We start from the raw sequence: 14,763 nt of genomic DNA on the forward strand, positions 1-14,763 counted from the left end.
TGGATATACAGCAAAACTAGTCGTTTGAAAATAATGTGCTACAATATACTGTGTATATGTATATGGTTATATCTGTTAATAGCTAATCGTGTATGGTTTTTTTTTCCTTCTAAAAACACAACTTGATATTAAATTTTTGCGTAGGGTCTAATATGAATCAATTATATTGTTTCTCTTTTGGTTTACTTAATTTATGTATATGTATTATAATGAGTACATCGTATTACTGAAGAATACTTGAATAATATGCACCAATATTATCTAAAAGAGACCATCGGTAGGGATGAAATAATCATACTTTATGTTGACTTATTGAAGTCAACTTTTAGATATATTATACATGTACTCACTAATTAAAGTTTGGTATATATATGTCGTTAGTATGTCTGGTGCAATCTTTTACTAAGGATACCATGGTTCCTAGCTTTACTAATTAATAGGTTTTTTTCAAACGACAACTTTTATTAAAACATGGCATACCCACAAGATGCTACTGGAGAATACAATCACGAGGGATTTAAAGTAGTGATTTAAATCCCATATTTACATATGATTTGTAGTGATTTACTGTTTCGTAAACTATATATGATATATTATGCCAATAATTAAACATAACTACTGATAATTTTTTATTTTTATGACAAACTTCGTGTTGGTGAATAGGGTCATCCCCAAGAATAAAAAATAAATAAATAAAATCCAGGAGGTGGGACATGTAAAAAATCGGGTTTAATTTAATCATTCAGTGGGCTTAATTAAATCAAAGACTCAAATTGGAATTAATTTTTCAAAATGGGTCTAAAATATTAGTTTTTAAAGTGTGTGTATTAAAATATATAAAGAGTATATATATATATATAAGGGTGGGTTAAAATAAAAAGTGATTGTTTTCTAGGAAGACTAGGAATAAATCATAACCATTGGATAATGTTAATCAATGGTTGAGATTTAAAATTACCAAAAACCGACATAGTTTTCTAGAATTACTCTTTCACCATTATAACCGACATAGTTTCCTATAATTATTCTTTTTACATCATCATCATCATCATCGTACTCAGTATATCCCACCAATAGCAATGCTATGGTAGGGTCTGAGGAGGGTAAGATGTAGACAGCCTTACCTCTATCCCATAGGGATAGAGAGGCTGCTTCCGGTGAGACCCCCGGCTCGATAGTAGTTTTGCATCAAGCCTTGGACATAAGGCACATAGCACTCAATCATCAGGGACACCGGCTGATTGGTGCATGTGCCCTTGTCTTTCGGCTATCAACGCCACCACATGATGCCTGATTAACCTTCCGCCACTTTTAACGTTATTTTCACGAGATTAGTAAAATAACGTCAAAATTAGTGCACTTTTACTTTTGCCCACCCGAGGGTTCACACATATACACATAATTATTCTTTTTACCATATGTTTTAATGCCAAATGTCACAAATTTATTGGTTCTTACCATCCTAGGAAACTCTTTATTCTTATTAAAACTCTTTTATATATATATATATATATATATATATATATATATATATATATAGAAGTATAGTTTGAAAACCCTCTTGAGTTGAGAAAACCCGTGAAAACCCTATGTAACATCGTTTTTTTTGTTACATGTAATATATGTTGTTACATTTAATACAAAACATCGAAAACATAAAAAAAATGTTTTGCTATTTTTTTTTACATTTTTTAGTAATTTTTTATATGTTTTCAGGAGAGAGTAAATGTAAATAAACTTTTACATTTTTTATTAACTTTAATTGTGGACCACAAGATTTAATCTTTAATTAAAAACATGTAGTTGAGAATGAGTTTCTAGAGTTTTCACAACTCAAGTGAGTTTTTATTCTAACCTAACCCTATATATATAGGGTAAGGATCCTAAGAGAACCATTGGCAAATTGAGAACTTTGAGAATCATTTTGGACCACTAAAAAAACCTTCTAAAAAAATATTAAAAAAATTATAAAACAAACAAAACCAAAAATTTTAAAAAAGTAAAAAAACCAAAATTCTTATATTTCATTCTGATTTCATTAAAAAAAACCGAAATTTTTTTTCTTTTTAATTCGTATTCGTATTATACCTATACACATATATATACTTTCATTTAATCTCTAGTTACGTAATATACACATATGTATATTATCATTTACCTTAAATTATACATATGTGTATAGGAAAAAACATGTGTGTACATATTATACATATATGTATAATAAAAAAACCGATTTTTTTTTCTTTTTAATTCGTATTATACCTATACACATATGTATACTTTCATTTAATCTCTAGTTATGTAATGTACACATATGTACATTATCATTTACCTTAAATTATACATATGTGTATAGGAAAAAAAACATGTGTGTACATATATGTACATATTATATATATATGTATATGTATAATTTAGCTAAACTGAGAATTTTTTTTTTTTACGTTTTTTTTAGAAACCGAGATGATAAATAAGAACTTTGGTTTTTTTACTTTTTTTATTTTTGTGTTTTTTTTTGTTTTATGATTTTTTTTAATTTTTGGTTTTTTTTGTGGTCCAAAATAGTTCTCATAGTTCTCAATTCTCAAAAAGTTCTCACATGATCCTGATTCTATATATATATATATAGACCGGGCCGGCCCAGTTGACGAAAGTTAGAAATGCACATAAAGTTATTAATCATATAAGCGTTAATTAGGTAGATTGTTCATATAAACCTGCGGTTTGTGCAATGTAACACCTTTGGATATGAAGGTTAAAGTAGCAAGTTTAACTTTAACTACCCTTTATAACTTTATTATATAACTAGAGTTTTGTCCCGCGCAACGTAAAACATAGACGGTGATCAACCCAAACGTTGTTGGTTCCGAAGGTTGAGGCGGTGAGCCTGTGCGAATTTGGACATTATCGGCTCCATTCGTTACGGTATAGACACCACTGGTAAAACCTGAGCGTTAAAACCCAAAAAATAAATTCGTTTAAGTAACATATAAAATATTAACATATAAACAAATAAAGCATTCGACGTTTATTTGGTTGGTAAACCGGGCGGTGGTAAAACCCAAGCGTTTTCGATCCCAGGCATTGAGGTGGTAACTCGACACGAGTTCGGTTACTTTTGTTATGGTACTGGAGCTAAAAAAATGGGAAAAAAATAAAATAAATTAAGATGGGCCAATAAGGTAGCTTTGGTTGGTGAACTTGACATTGGTAAATCTTCGAGCGTTGAGGCTATGAGTCTACGCGAATTCGATCGGTTTCCGTTATGTTTGTTACGGTACCGGAATAAAAAAAAGAAAGAAAAAACAAAATGGCAACAACTAATACGGTGCCGCCAAATGATCCAATTGGCATTTAGCGGCACCAAGCTTACTAATTATATTATATAATAATATCATATAATATACATTTCTTAGATGTTTTATAGGAATCATAGGTAATTAATAAAGTTGGAACACAAACACATTTATAAGATCAACTTCAACTTATACAAAGTTCTATTCCAACTTCTAACAAATCTATATTTAAATAGCTGCCTCCACTTGTTTAAAGTTTAAACCCTAACTATGTACAAAATGGCAAAACAATCATTCAAGAACATGCAAACAAGCGCTTTGATTGGGTGTCTTCTTTTATCTAAACAATGGATTGCTTCAAAGTTCTTGGTTGACCCCTGTCAATTTCTTGAATGTGAGATAAGCAAGCCAACATGATGTCCCACAATAATGAAATTTATGTTTTGTCCTTGGATCATTCTTTGCCATATATGTAATAAGCCAATATTATTCTGTTAGATATGAGAGTGGCATCCTACTATTGTTTTTAATAACTTAATTATAAAAGTTATGATTAATTACAATAGTTTATAAATTATCTGATCCTGCTGTTTCTTTCTTATGTTATTTTCTGTATAGAAAAAGTTGTGTATTTTTGTAAGAAAGAAGAATCAATATTGAATATTAAACAAAAGAGCAAAAACAATTCCACGTAATCAGGAGTGACTCAAGAGGATGTGGAATAAAGCAATTCCTTTAACCTTTTAAATTCTAAAATGTAACAAATTATATTGTGTAATTTGGATTTTGAGATTGTTTGACGATAGGGCTTGTGATCTATAATAACACATACGCATTGATGACAGCCACAACATCGAAAACAACAAATTTTCTAATAAAAAGGACCCCAATTTTTCTAATCAACACGATTTCACATTAACATCTAACCGGTCTCATCCCAGTTAATATTACAAATCCTTGATATTTTCCTACTTTTGTTAAATCAAATAATATCTTTGATGATATATTGTTGAAATGAACAAAAGTTAAAAACAAACCTTACAAATTACAACATCAATCAAATTAATGCATAAAAGATTTTTCTCTTTACGTTATAGCTTTGAAATCATACTGTGATTACGACGGTATTTTAATTTTTTGTTACCCATTGTTTCTCACTCTTAGCAAGATTCTTCGTCGAACGGGTCATGCTCATCAATGAATTGTTATTACTCGATTTTCTAGTAATTACATTAACAGGGTGTTTGGGTTCCATATTTTACCTCCTTCTAACTTTTCTCATAAGTTAATAAGTTACAACTTTGTAACTTATAAACTTATCCCCTTACAATAATACACCATATCAAACACCTTTTAATTTTTTCAAAAATTAAGAAGTTATAAGTTGCTTAAAATACGCAATCCCAAACACCCTAAATCAAACTTAATAATAATAATAATAATAATAATAATAATAATAATAATAATAATATTTTTATTATTATTATGGCATCTCTTTCATTGCTGCATGTGACTTGTGATTCTGAATTGAAGGATGATTTGCTTATAAAACTAATAGAGGGAGGCAGGCAGGCAGCATGCCTTGTCTTCATTATTAAGCAACATCTAAAAGTCTTGCCACAAAAGAACAAACATTAAACTATTGTGCTATAATCATATACTACTTGTCTCTATATTTTAATTCAGGGATTTGATATCCATACCTTTAATTAATGCTATCCTTAAGGGTACAATTTTATACAATCGTCATCATTTGATGGTAGTTATTACATCTATTTATTTACTACTGATGAGTATGAAAACAAATATTTGAATCTTATCATATAAAATTGAGAGAGTATGTTTGAGATTGAGTTTAAAAAAACTTATTGACTAATTGACTTTTACAAAAAGTTATTTTGAAAAGACAGGATTTGTGGCTTTTAGAAAACAACTTTTTAACCTTTTCAAAAAACTAAAACAAAAAAGATTTTTTTGATTGTCGAACACTTTTTTAACTTATTTCTTTTTGGAAAAACCACTAAACCAATAAGTTGTTTTCAAACTCAATCCCAAGCATCGTCTTAGTTGTAGTTATATATGTATGTATCAATAACCGAATTATACCGTCATTAAAACCAATACTTTATACCTTTTATTAATTACATGGCTTGATTAGTTAGAACATCTATAATGATGGAGGTGTTTTTATTTTCAAACAACTCAACACAGATTTCAAACACTTCACAAACCATCTATTGAAGATGCTGTTTGTTGCGATAGATTTGCGTTAGCTCTAAATGTTTCATGTCAACCCACCAGATATTGTTAATGTTTCAACGAGCCAAAACCTTAAACTCAAACCAAAACGTATGTGCGTAAATGCTGAGCCCAAAGCTCTACTAACAATCCCAAACCGAGCCAAAGCTCTATTAACAATACCAAGTTTCCATCGTAAGTAGTTTTTCAGACTCAAGCTCAGCGTGTTATTTACTTACTAATTATTTAATTGTTCCATTCATATGCATTAACAATTTTAACACAATTAAACTCGTTTATTGAGCTTGCTTAGGTTTTACCAAACTTAAATACCAAGCGTAGTATAGCATCGAATAGAGCGAATAACATGTCATTCACATAATTATATCCATCTTGCTACTTCCCAAATCAACTCGATAAACAGATGGAACAAGCGAAATAATATGCCATCTGGCTCGCATAACATTCCAACAAAACAGCTGAAACCCGACCCATTTTTATCTTTTAAATAAATATATTTCAAAAATGGTGTGAAATCCATTGGCTGGCCCCACTCGACAACTTAAAGAAATACAAGTACACATCAAGTCTTATTAGAATCTATGGGTACCGAGGGATCGCCTTACATGATTGTTTTGAAAGGCCAAAAAGCAAATCCTTTATTATCCATGGTTATCAACTGTAAAACACCTCGAAAGATACATGAAGCGAAAAAGAAATAGTACCAAAATTTGGCACTGTGAAGCAATCCCGCCACTACTGAAATTTGCGGCTCACCGAATCATAAGTTGGAACGCTTAAAACTGAAAACACGCATAATTAAGTAGAAAGTCAGAAGTGAAATTTTGGTTAAATAGACACCAGTTTATTATGAATTTTAACCAACGAACGTTCCTAGGCCTGTAAACGAACCAAGCGTTCAATGAATTGTTCATGGATCGTTCGACGGAAAGTTCGTTTATGTTCAATAAACTAACATGAACAAAACTTTTTTCTCATTTAGTTCAACAAACGAACATAAACACATGTCCCGTTCATTCATTTATGTTTGTAAGAATTCGTTTATGTTCATTCATTTACGCCCATTTATGGTTTATGCTCGTTCGTTTACGTTCATTTAGGTTCGCACGTTTATATTCATTTAATTTTTTAGCCCTGCTACAATGTAGACTAGTTTTATAATTGTTTTTAGGCCCGACAAATGTTCACATTTACTTGTAACTGGAGCTCGATGGGTCATGTTCGTTCATCTATTTTCAGTTATGTTTGTTCATTTACGTTTTTGAACTATTCGTGTATACTATTAACAAAAGAACACGGACACACTCATTTTCTTACAGACGAACAAGAACATGTCAGGTTCGTTTCATTCAGTTCGTTTACAAGCCTACTCGTTCCACAATTTACCAACTAGATCCCTAAAGTTTTCTTACGCGGCTTTGTCCAATTCTCCTCTATTTGTCTTGTTTGAAGATTGAAACAATTGGATTGATTTTAGTTAAACAAGTAGAGTTTAAGAATTAAACCACTTAAAAAAAACACACTAGAGACTTGAACGATAAATTTAAGCACGAGGAACATTTCAACTTTAATTAAATTAGTGAAACTTACCGTCTCCGTGTGAAGCCATGGTGAGAGGGGAAGAAAGAAGTTTTTTCGCAATGGAAGTGATGTCAGCAGCTGTTACTGCATCAATAGCTTTCAGAAAATGTTCCACGGGTTTCCTAGTCACAGAATAAATTAATTACATAATTAGGCTACAGATTATGAAACTGTAGAAATAAAAGATGACATGGCAACAGGTCCAATCGGGTTACATTTTATCTTAAATGAAATAAAAGAAGCTAAAAGAAAAACAGTCAAAAACTGCAAAGATGCTTTATTAAAAAAATATATCTGTTATTGCCATCAACAAATGTGTTGGCCCAAACCAGTAATGACTCGTTACTTTACCCGCCCATTTTGATATTATTACACAGATGGATATTAATAAAGCTATACCTTTCTCCGTATGTCAAAATTTGTCTACCAATATCTTCTGAAGCAACCATCTGCATAAGATCAACAACAAGAGCATTAAGGGTATGTGTGGCAAAATTAACTGGAAGCTGGTAGCTGATAGCAGGTAGCTGGTAGCTGTAGCTTTTTAGATATATTTAGGTGTTTTACAGAGTAGCTGGAGCTTTTTAGATATATTTAGGTATTTTGGCAGAGTAGCGGAAGCTATTAATAAAACTAATTGGGTGCCAGCGTGGTGCGGCGGAGTGCGCGCGCAACCTGAGATCAACCGCATAATCAGTGTCGGTACGTGATTCACTTGATATTAGTGCACGCATAACCCGAATGCAGACGTGTACTTCATGCAAAGGCAGCAAGCGTGTAATCGTGGCGAAAATCAAGAAACAAAGCTAAAATATACAGTAATTTCAAATAGATAGTTTTTTAAACCAACCTCTTTTGATTTGAAACCCTTTCCGACTCGACACCGTTTTAATCTGCAACATGTTATGACCTAGCCCCTTTCGACCCAAAACCGTACCAACGCGAACCGAACTATATTAACCCTTTTTTATCGACTCGTTCCGACCCTAATTTGGTCTTACACATGACCCGAGCTCGTCTGACTCAACTTGTTGCCAATCATAACCGGTAAAGAAGTATATCAATATCATACTCAAATTAAAGAGAATAAAATGCTCTTTTTTATGATGTAATGTGTTTAAAAAAATATTGACGTGTGAAAAAGTTATGGACTTTTAAAGAGTCACGGAGGTAGTTAGTTTTGAATAAGGGTAAAATACGTAACTATTATATAAATTAACAAAAGTTGATTAAAGTTCAAGTACCAAAATTGTAAATTCAATTGTAAAAGCTTATAGCTTTTTCTCAAACGCTAGTAGTAGTAGCGTTTAGAAAAAGAGCTTTTTCTCATAATATAAAAGCTTCAAGCCCATTGAACCAAACAAGGCTTTTTGTTAGGTAGGAGCTTTTTCTTAAAAGCTTGAAGCTTGAAGCCCCTAAAAGCTCCTAAAAGCCTCTTGCCAAACATACCCTAAATATGAGTCGGCATTTTAATAAGCCAGTTGACTAGTCACAATCAATCAATCAATCAATCATACCCAGTAAAATCCCATCGACAGCAGAGCTATAGGTAGGGTCTGGGGAGGGTGGGATGTAGGCACACCGTACCTCTATCCAAAGGAATAAAGAGGTGGCTTCCAGAGAGACCCTCGGCTCTAAGAACATGTGTATGAAGCAAAAAAAGGAAATCAAAGTTTAACAGTTATATAAAAAAAACTACTACTAATTATAATAATATTAATAATAAGGTCACAGTTTAACCGCAATATAAAAGCTAATAATAATAATAATAATAAAATATGTAAGGGAAATACCATTATGGTATGTGACCTAAATAAGTTAAGTCTAAGCCCTAAGGTATTCAATTCTCTCTAAAAATCCTTAACTTTAATTCTACTTCTCCACGAATTCCTATCCTCAACCATGTCCTCGGAGAGGTTTAGGTCTATCAAATCATGCCTAATCCTCTCATCCCAAGTCAATTTCGGTCGTCCTCTACCTTAGGTCTATCAAATCATGCCTAAGCACTAGTCACACATGTGCTAAAATTTACATACTCTTGATTCAAGGTTCATCAGAACAGCGGACTTGGTTGTCTTCTTCGCACGGTCCAGCTGTACCTGGTTAACTGAAGGGTGCATGTTGGTTAATTAAATGCTATAATAATAAGAATCAAAAGGTGTAATAGTTAAAAGTATAGCCTAACAAGCTTACCTTCACCACTAGTGGCAACTGCAATGAGTTCCTTTGCTGCTACATCAATGGCTCTCGATACAAAATCAGAGCTCTGAAATATATTGATAAATATTAGCATCTAAAAGGATTTTAATTATGACAGACATTGAATAATGGAAAATTAAGATGTTTTACTGTGGTAGCTTGGATTCCAAATATCGCAGTGTGGTTATAGATCGAGCTGAATGCTGAAAACGACTGAATCTCAGGGTACTTGTTCAAGACTCTAAGATCTGCCCATGATCATAAACAAAATAATTTAGAATGTGCAAGCAAAGTTAAAGCACTAAAAGTTTAAGCAGTGTGTGTTAACAACATTTTATGCACATGCAAATAGTTGGATTTGAAGATTGTAGCATCAAGAAACTAAGTGTGTCAAGTAACTTACAAAGCCGAGAGTACATCCCTTTTCCGGGCCCACCAGCTGAGAAAGATCCACCTCCTACCATCAACATCTGCAAATAAATATAATAAAATATTAATCCTATATACTCGTAAGTTAACAGAACATTCCATAAAGTTAGAGGTGGTATTTGGTAATTTTGACCTATTTATGTATATGAATATGATGACAGAAATTATGTTTACTATCACAAATGAACAATTATTGCTAAAAGTAATAAATAATTTTGCAGTACCAGTTTCCAATAAACTAACAAAAGATATCACTAAGTTAAAAAAAAGTACCTGAAGAACTGACAAGGCCATGGCTTCTTTCTCCTTAAGCCAGCCACCAGGAAGTTCAAATGCAAGAGCAAAACTAGTTCTCTGATAAAAGAAAGAATGCAATAAGAGGATAGAACACACAAATATTAGATAAAAAATGGAAAGAACAAAAAAGATTGATGTTTTAAGTTAAATTTTAGACGTACCCCTGTATCGGCCATAACACGGTGATCACCTCCAACATACAATGATCTTGGTTCCTCAACCTGAGCGCACCTGGCAAATCAGAAAGAAGAAGTTCGGCATATTTCAACAGTTCTTCGTGTTCGACTCCTGATGCAGCAAGTACCATTCGAGGAGCAGTATAGTTTGCCTGAAATTTTCAAACAAGATTTTTTCAGAAACAGTCAGATAATCAGCTTAATTCACCTTGAGGGTAAAGCTGTGATTTTGAATACACCAAGAATCATGAATTAAAATAAGCAATCTAAACTGCTTATTAAAAACGACTTATTTCACCATAGTAATAAGTGGATAAACATAAGCACTTTTCTTTATCCAAACACCTGAAAGTGCTTATATGATTTTAGATACACCATAAATATTAAATAGGATAAAAGGTAACACTACTTACAGCTACAAAATCTTCCAAAACTGTACTGTTAATTCTGCCAATTACGCCTTCAGATGCAAGAAGGGGATTTGCAAGTGGACCAGAATATCCAACTGAATGAACTGCCTCTAACAGCAAGGCCCCGGGATTGTTGGCATATTCACCAATCTCAGCCTTCACTTTCTCAATCTGTCAAAAATTTGTAATGTTTTAAATCATAAAAGGATTTAACCAATCTCAGCCTCTAACAGCAAGGCCTCTGTTTCTTAATCAAATTCAAACCTATATAAAGATTGGCTATATTCCACTACTTAAGCTTATTTAATAAGTCAAAAAAATTAAGGAGTGAAGCCAATGCCAAGAAAAACTCAAACAGTGAAACCTCCAAACTGTTTCAAGATGCTGTTATAGATTTAATGGTAGAAATTTAAAAGGCCTCAAATTCAAAAGTTCTCAAGGTTTTAAAAGCTTCCTTTTCAAGTTGGAAATTGCAATATGTTGTAATTCTATCAATTACGATTCAAATCAATATGTCAACTCTTTTGCCAAACAAAAACACCAAAATTGTAATAGTTTGTTGGTTACTTGGCTTTTGATATAATTAACCTTTTTATCATTCAACAATATTCTGGTATGTTTTTAGCTGAATTTGGTAAATATAAAACATAATAGAAATTTAATTGGCTTATAAAGTAGTTGACTAGTCTCAATATGTGTGGCTTCAGTACAAGAAAGCAAAAAGCACCCGTGGATTGAAAGTTGAAACTACTTTAAACAACAATAAACATGCCCTTAATACTTTTAGAAGACAAGAATTCTATTCTTGCTATCAACAAGCAACAATTCAATGTAAAAAAACAATGTGTTTTAGCATTTTTACCATACTTTAATAAATTTTTGCCAAAATTTAGTATAGATGAAACAAGATAAATAATTAGCTAGCTTACAAGGTAGTTTCAATATAACAAAAAGTTGAACACTTGGGTGGCCTTCACATACATTACCCCATCAAAAATGCAGAAGTAAACACAATAATATAGAACTAAAAATAAAAAAAGAGAGCACCTGTTCTTTAACCTCCCAATCCAAGAAACTTGATTTCTTACAGCGTCAACAAGTAGCTCCACCATTTGAGGAACATAAGTTTTGAGGGCATCATAAGTGTAACCCATTTGCTCTCTAGAAGCAGAGGCCGTCACATTGCCACCAATTGCCTCCACTTCCCGCACAAGGCGCAAGTGGCTTCGATTAAGTGTGCTTTTAAAAGCCATGCGTTCTAGAAGGTGTGAAACACCAAATGAGGCCGGTGTTTCATAGATTGAGCCGCTATTAATATACAACCCAATCGAGGCAGCAGGGTTCTACAAGAAAGAGTAAAAACAACTATGATCAATCAACACCAGATATTTATCCACAATAACCAAATTATAAATGCTAAAACACTGGCTTACTGATGAAGTTTCTGATGCGATTTTTAGTCCGTTTGAAAGGGTTGTTATCTTTGTCTTTCCGGGTTCAATGTTATCAGGTAAAGAAGGTGGGAGCTCAATATCCTTAAGAGGAAAGTCCAACGGAGGTAAGGTGGAAGCTCTTCCTCTTGTGAACCAGCTGAGCACACCCCCTGATGATGACTTGGCGGCAACAGCAGTTGAACTTGCAAACCTAGTCAGCATCCATTTGCTAGCATAGCCCTAATGCATATACCAATGTAAGCAAACAATTATTATTTGTACTTCACTTTAATGTAGCAATAAAAACATACTGCAATACATACAAAACAAGGAAAGTGTGCATGATAATGCTCATGACAACAATCACGTAGAAGCTCTGGTAGTCTGGTAGTTGTAATTGAGACAAGGGTAAAAAAGAAAACTAAGCTAAGCTACTCATTGTAGGTTATTGACCAACTTCATAATATATTATCACAAATTTACATAATTCCATAAAATATCTTATCTTTCTATATGAAGTTCATAATTCTTGCATCTTACAGGTGAACAATTCAAACCTCCACAACAGATTTACATTTAACTTATTAGGTGTTTTTTATCCATTAAGATGTATACATGTAAACAGTTCTCGATTGCGCAGTAAACTAAAAAAAATGAACCTTGATTAACCAACTACAAGCAACTAACCAAAATCCGCCTCCAATAGACAGTAAACTATACATTATATCTTCCCCACACTCAAGGAACCATATGATGTAAGTTTGATGAGTTATATCTTGTATACTCCTACTGAAGACGTAAACGCCCCCAAAAAGGCTCCGAGTTATTGGTATCAGAACCAATATCACAAATCGAAACGACAAGACTAACCAAAGCAAAGCTCAGCTTTGGTAGCAATTAAGTTACAAGTAGTATCCAGTTTCACCATTGGGTCCATTATAACAAACTTCTTAAAAGAACGCTGACCAAGAATGGTCCACGAGTAGACCAATAGGGCTGATGTCATCAAATATACCATGTACCCCAATGTACATATACATAAACATTGTAAGGTATATTCATTATGCAATATCCAAGTACAGTAAAACAATCTCGATACAAAAGTTTCATGCATTTTCGCCATCATACTTTAGTCTACCATGTAAGAAATTTACAAATTAAGAGTTGTCGAATAATTCCATATCTGACTAGCACTTACTTAAATAAGTAGCTAATCGGGTACGGAACTATCAAACAACACTTAATTCATCAAGTTATTACAAGGAGGACTATGGTATGATAAGAAAACTGCAGAAAACTTGTATACCAGGTATGTCTTACAAAACTTGGATATCACATTAATAACACATTTGACCATGTTTACATATATACATACACGAGTTGCATCGCATCTTTGATGACATCATCCTTATCGACCGCCTCCTATCACCATCCGATCACAAAATTTGTTATAATGACCCCACTAGTAAAAGTGCCAATATATGATACTGGTCCAGAAACCGATAAATGCGAGTAGGGGTGCAAACAAGCCGAGCGGCTCGCGAGCTACTCAAGATCGGCTCGTTAAAAAGCTCGATCGAGTCGAGCCTGAGCCTGAGCCTGAGCCTGAGCTTGAGCCTAAAAGTAAGCTCGTTTAATAATCGAGCCCAAGCCCGAGCTTCACTTACCGAGCTCGAGCCGGCTCGCGATCCTAAACAAGCATGTCATTTATATAATTTTTTAAAATATATATTAAATAATAATTAATTGCTATATATAATGTTATGAAAAAATAAATAAAAGTAACTAAATAATATATATTTTTTTATGCATAAAATTATAACAGAAAAAAATATATAAAAATAATTATAATTATATAAAAAAATAATTGATAAATAGTAAACGAGCCGAGCTCAAGCTTGAGAATCTACTACGAGCCAAGCTCGAGCTTTGGAAATAGAGCTTGAAACGATCCGAGCTCGAGCTCTGTGTAAGTTAAACGAGCCAAGCTCGAGCATAGTTGAGCTCGGGCTCGGCTCGGCTCGGCTCATTTGCACCCTTAAATGCGAGCATCACATCATAATTCATATATCAATATATCATTACAATAAGCTCTGTAAAACGACTCATTTTGTTTTTTTGTACATATTTAACATATAAAATTCCTCATGTGCATAATCAATCAAACATTTTATAATTATTCACACACGAATCAAATCACGATTGGAATACAGATCTAGAAACCCTAATTAGCAGGCAGCTAATAACACGATGCATAAAAAGGTGCAAAACATGTAATTATAATTAATTAATGAATTAACCGGTGAAATAATTGATCTAAATCAGGTTAAATTAATTCAATCAAACTAATAATAATAATAAGTCACCTTTAGGGTTCTGATTCTGGGAGCTGTTGCACGATACATGATGGCAATAGATCGATACCAAACCGGAGAAAAAATTTGTGTTGATTTATAGCTGCCAGAGCAAATTGGGGGTGAATGTGCGACGAAGTAATAATAATATTAGGGATGCAACTTACAAAGAGTTAGATCTGGGCTCACGGGCTGGGGCTTCTATCTTATCATGGGCCTTTAAATGGGCTAACTGCAACATTTTTAAACCGTTTTTTATACTTGTTATTTGTTAAAGAACTAGTGTTATGCGCGAAAAACCATACTAAGTAGCGCCCATGCCACACCAC

General features: G+C 33.0%; 1 pseudogene across 1 annotated transcript; it reads right to left on the reverse strand.

The window, feature by feature from the left end:
• Nucleotides 1-6,017: 6,017 nt before the first annotated feature.
• LOC143599358 (mitochondrial-processing peptidase subunit alpha-like) lies at nt 6,018-14,481 on the reverse strand (annotated as a pseudogene). Its single transcript, XR_013147283.1, has 13 exons — nt 14,447-14,481; nt 12,081-12,320; nt 11,695-11,990; nt 10,651-10,818; nt 10,223-10,389; nt 10,038-10,118; nt 9,739-9,805; nt 9,486-9,583; nt 9,330-9,402; nt 9,173-9,243; nt 7,536-7,585; nt 7,146-7,258; nt 6,018-6,337 (listed from the first exon to the last, which is right to left on the reverse strand). The product of XR_013147283.1 is annotated as a mitochondrial-processing peptidase subunit alpha-like (transcript).
• Between the last annotated feature and the right edge of the window lie 282 nt (nt 14,482-14,763).

Source organism: Bidens hawaiensis, unplaced genomic scaffold, assembly GCF_021521415.1.
Source record: "Bidens hawaiensis isolate Kalapana, Puna unplaced genomic scaffold, B.hawaiensis_p1.1 tig00052066_1, whole genome shotgun sequence".
Lineage (NCBI taxonomy): Eukaryota > Viridiplantae > Streptophyta > Magnoliopsida > Asterales > Asteraceae > Bidens > Bidens hawaiensis.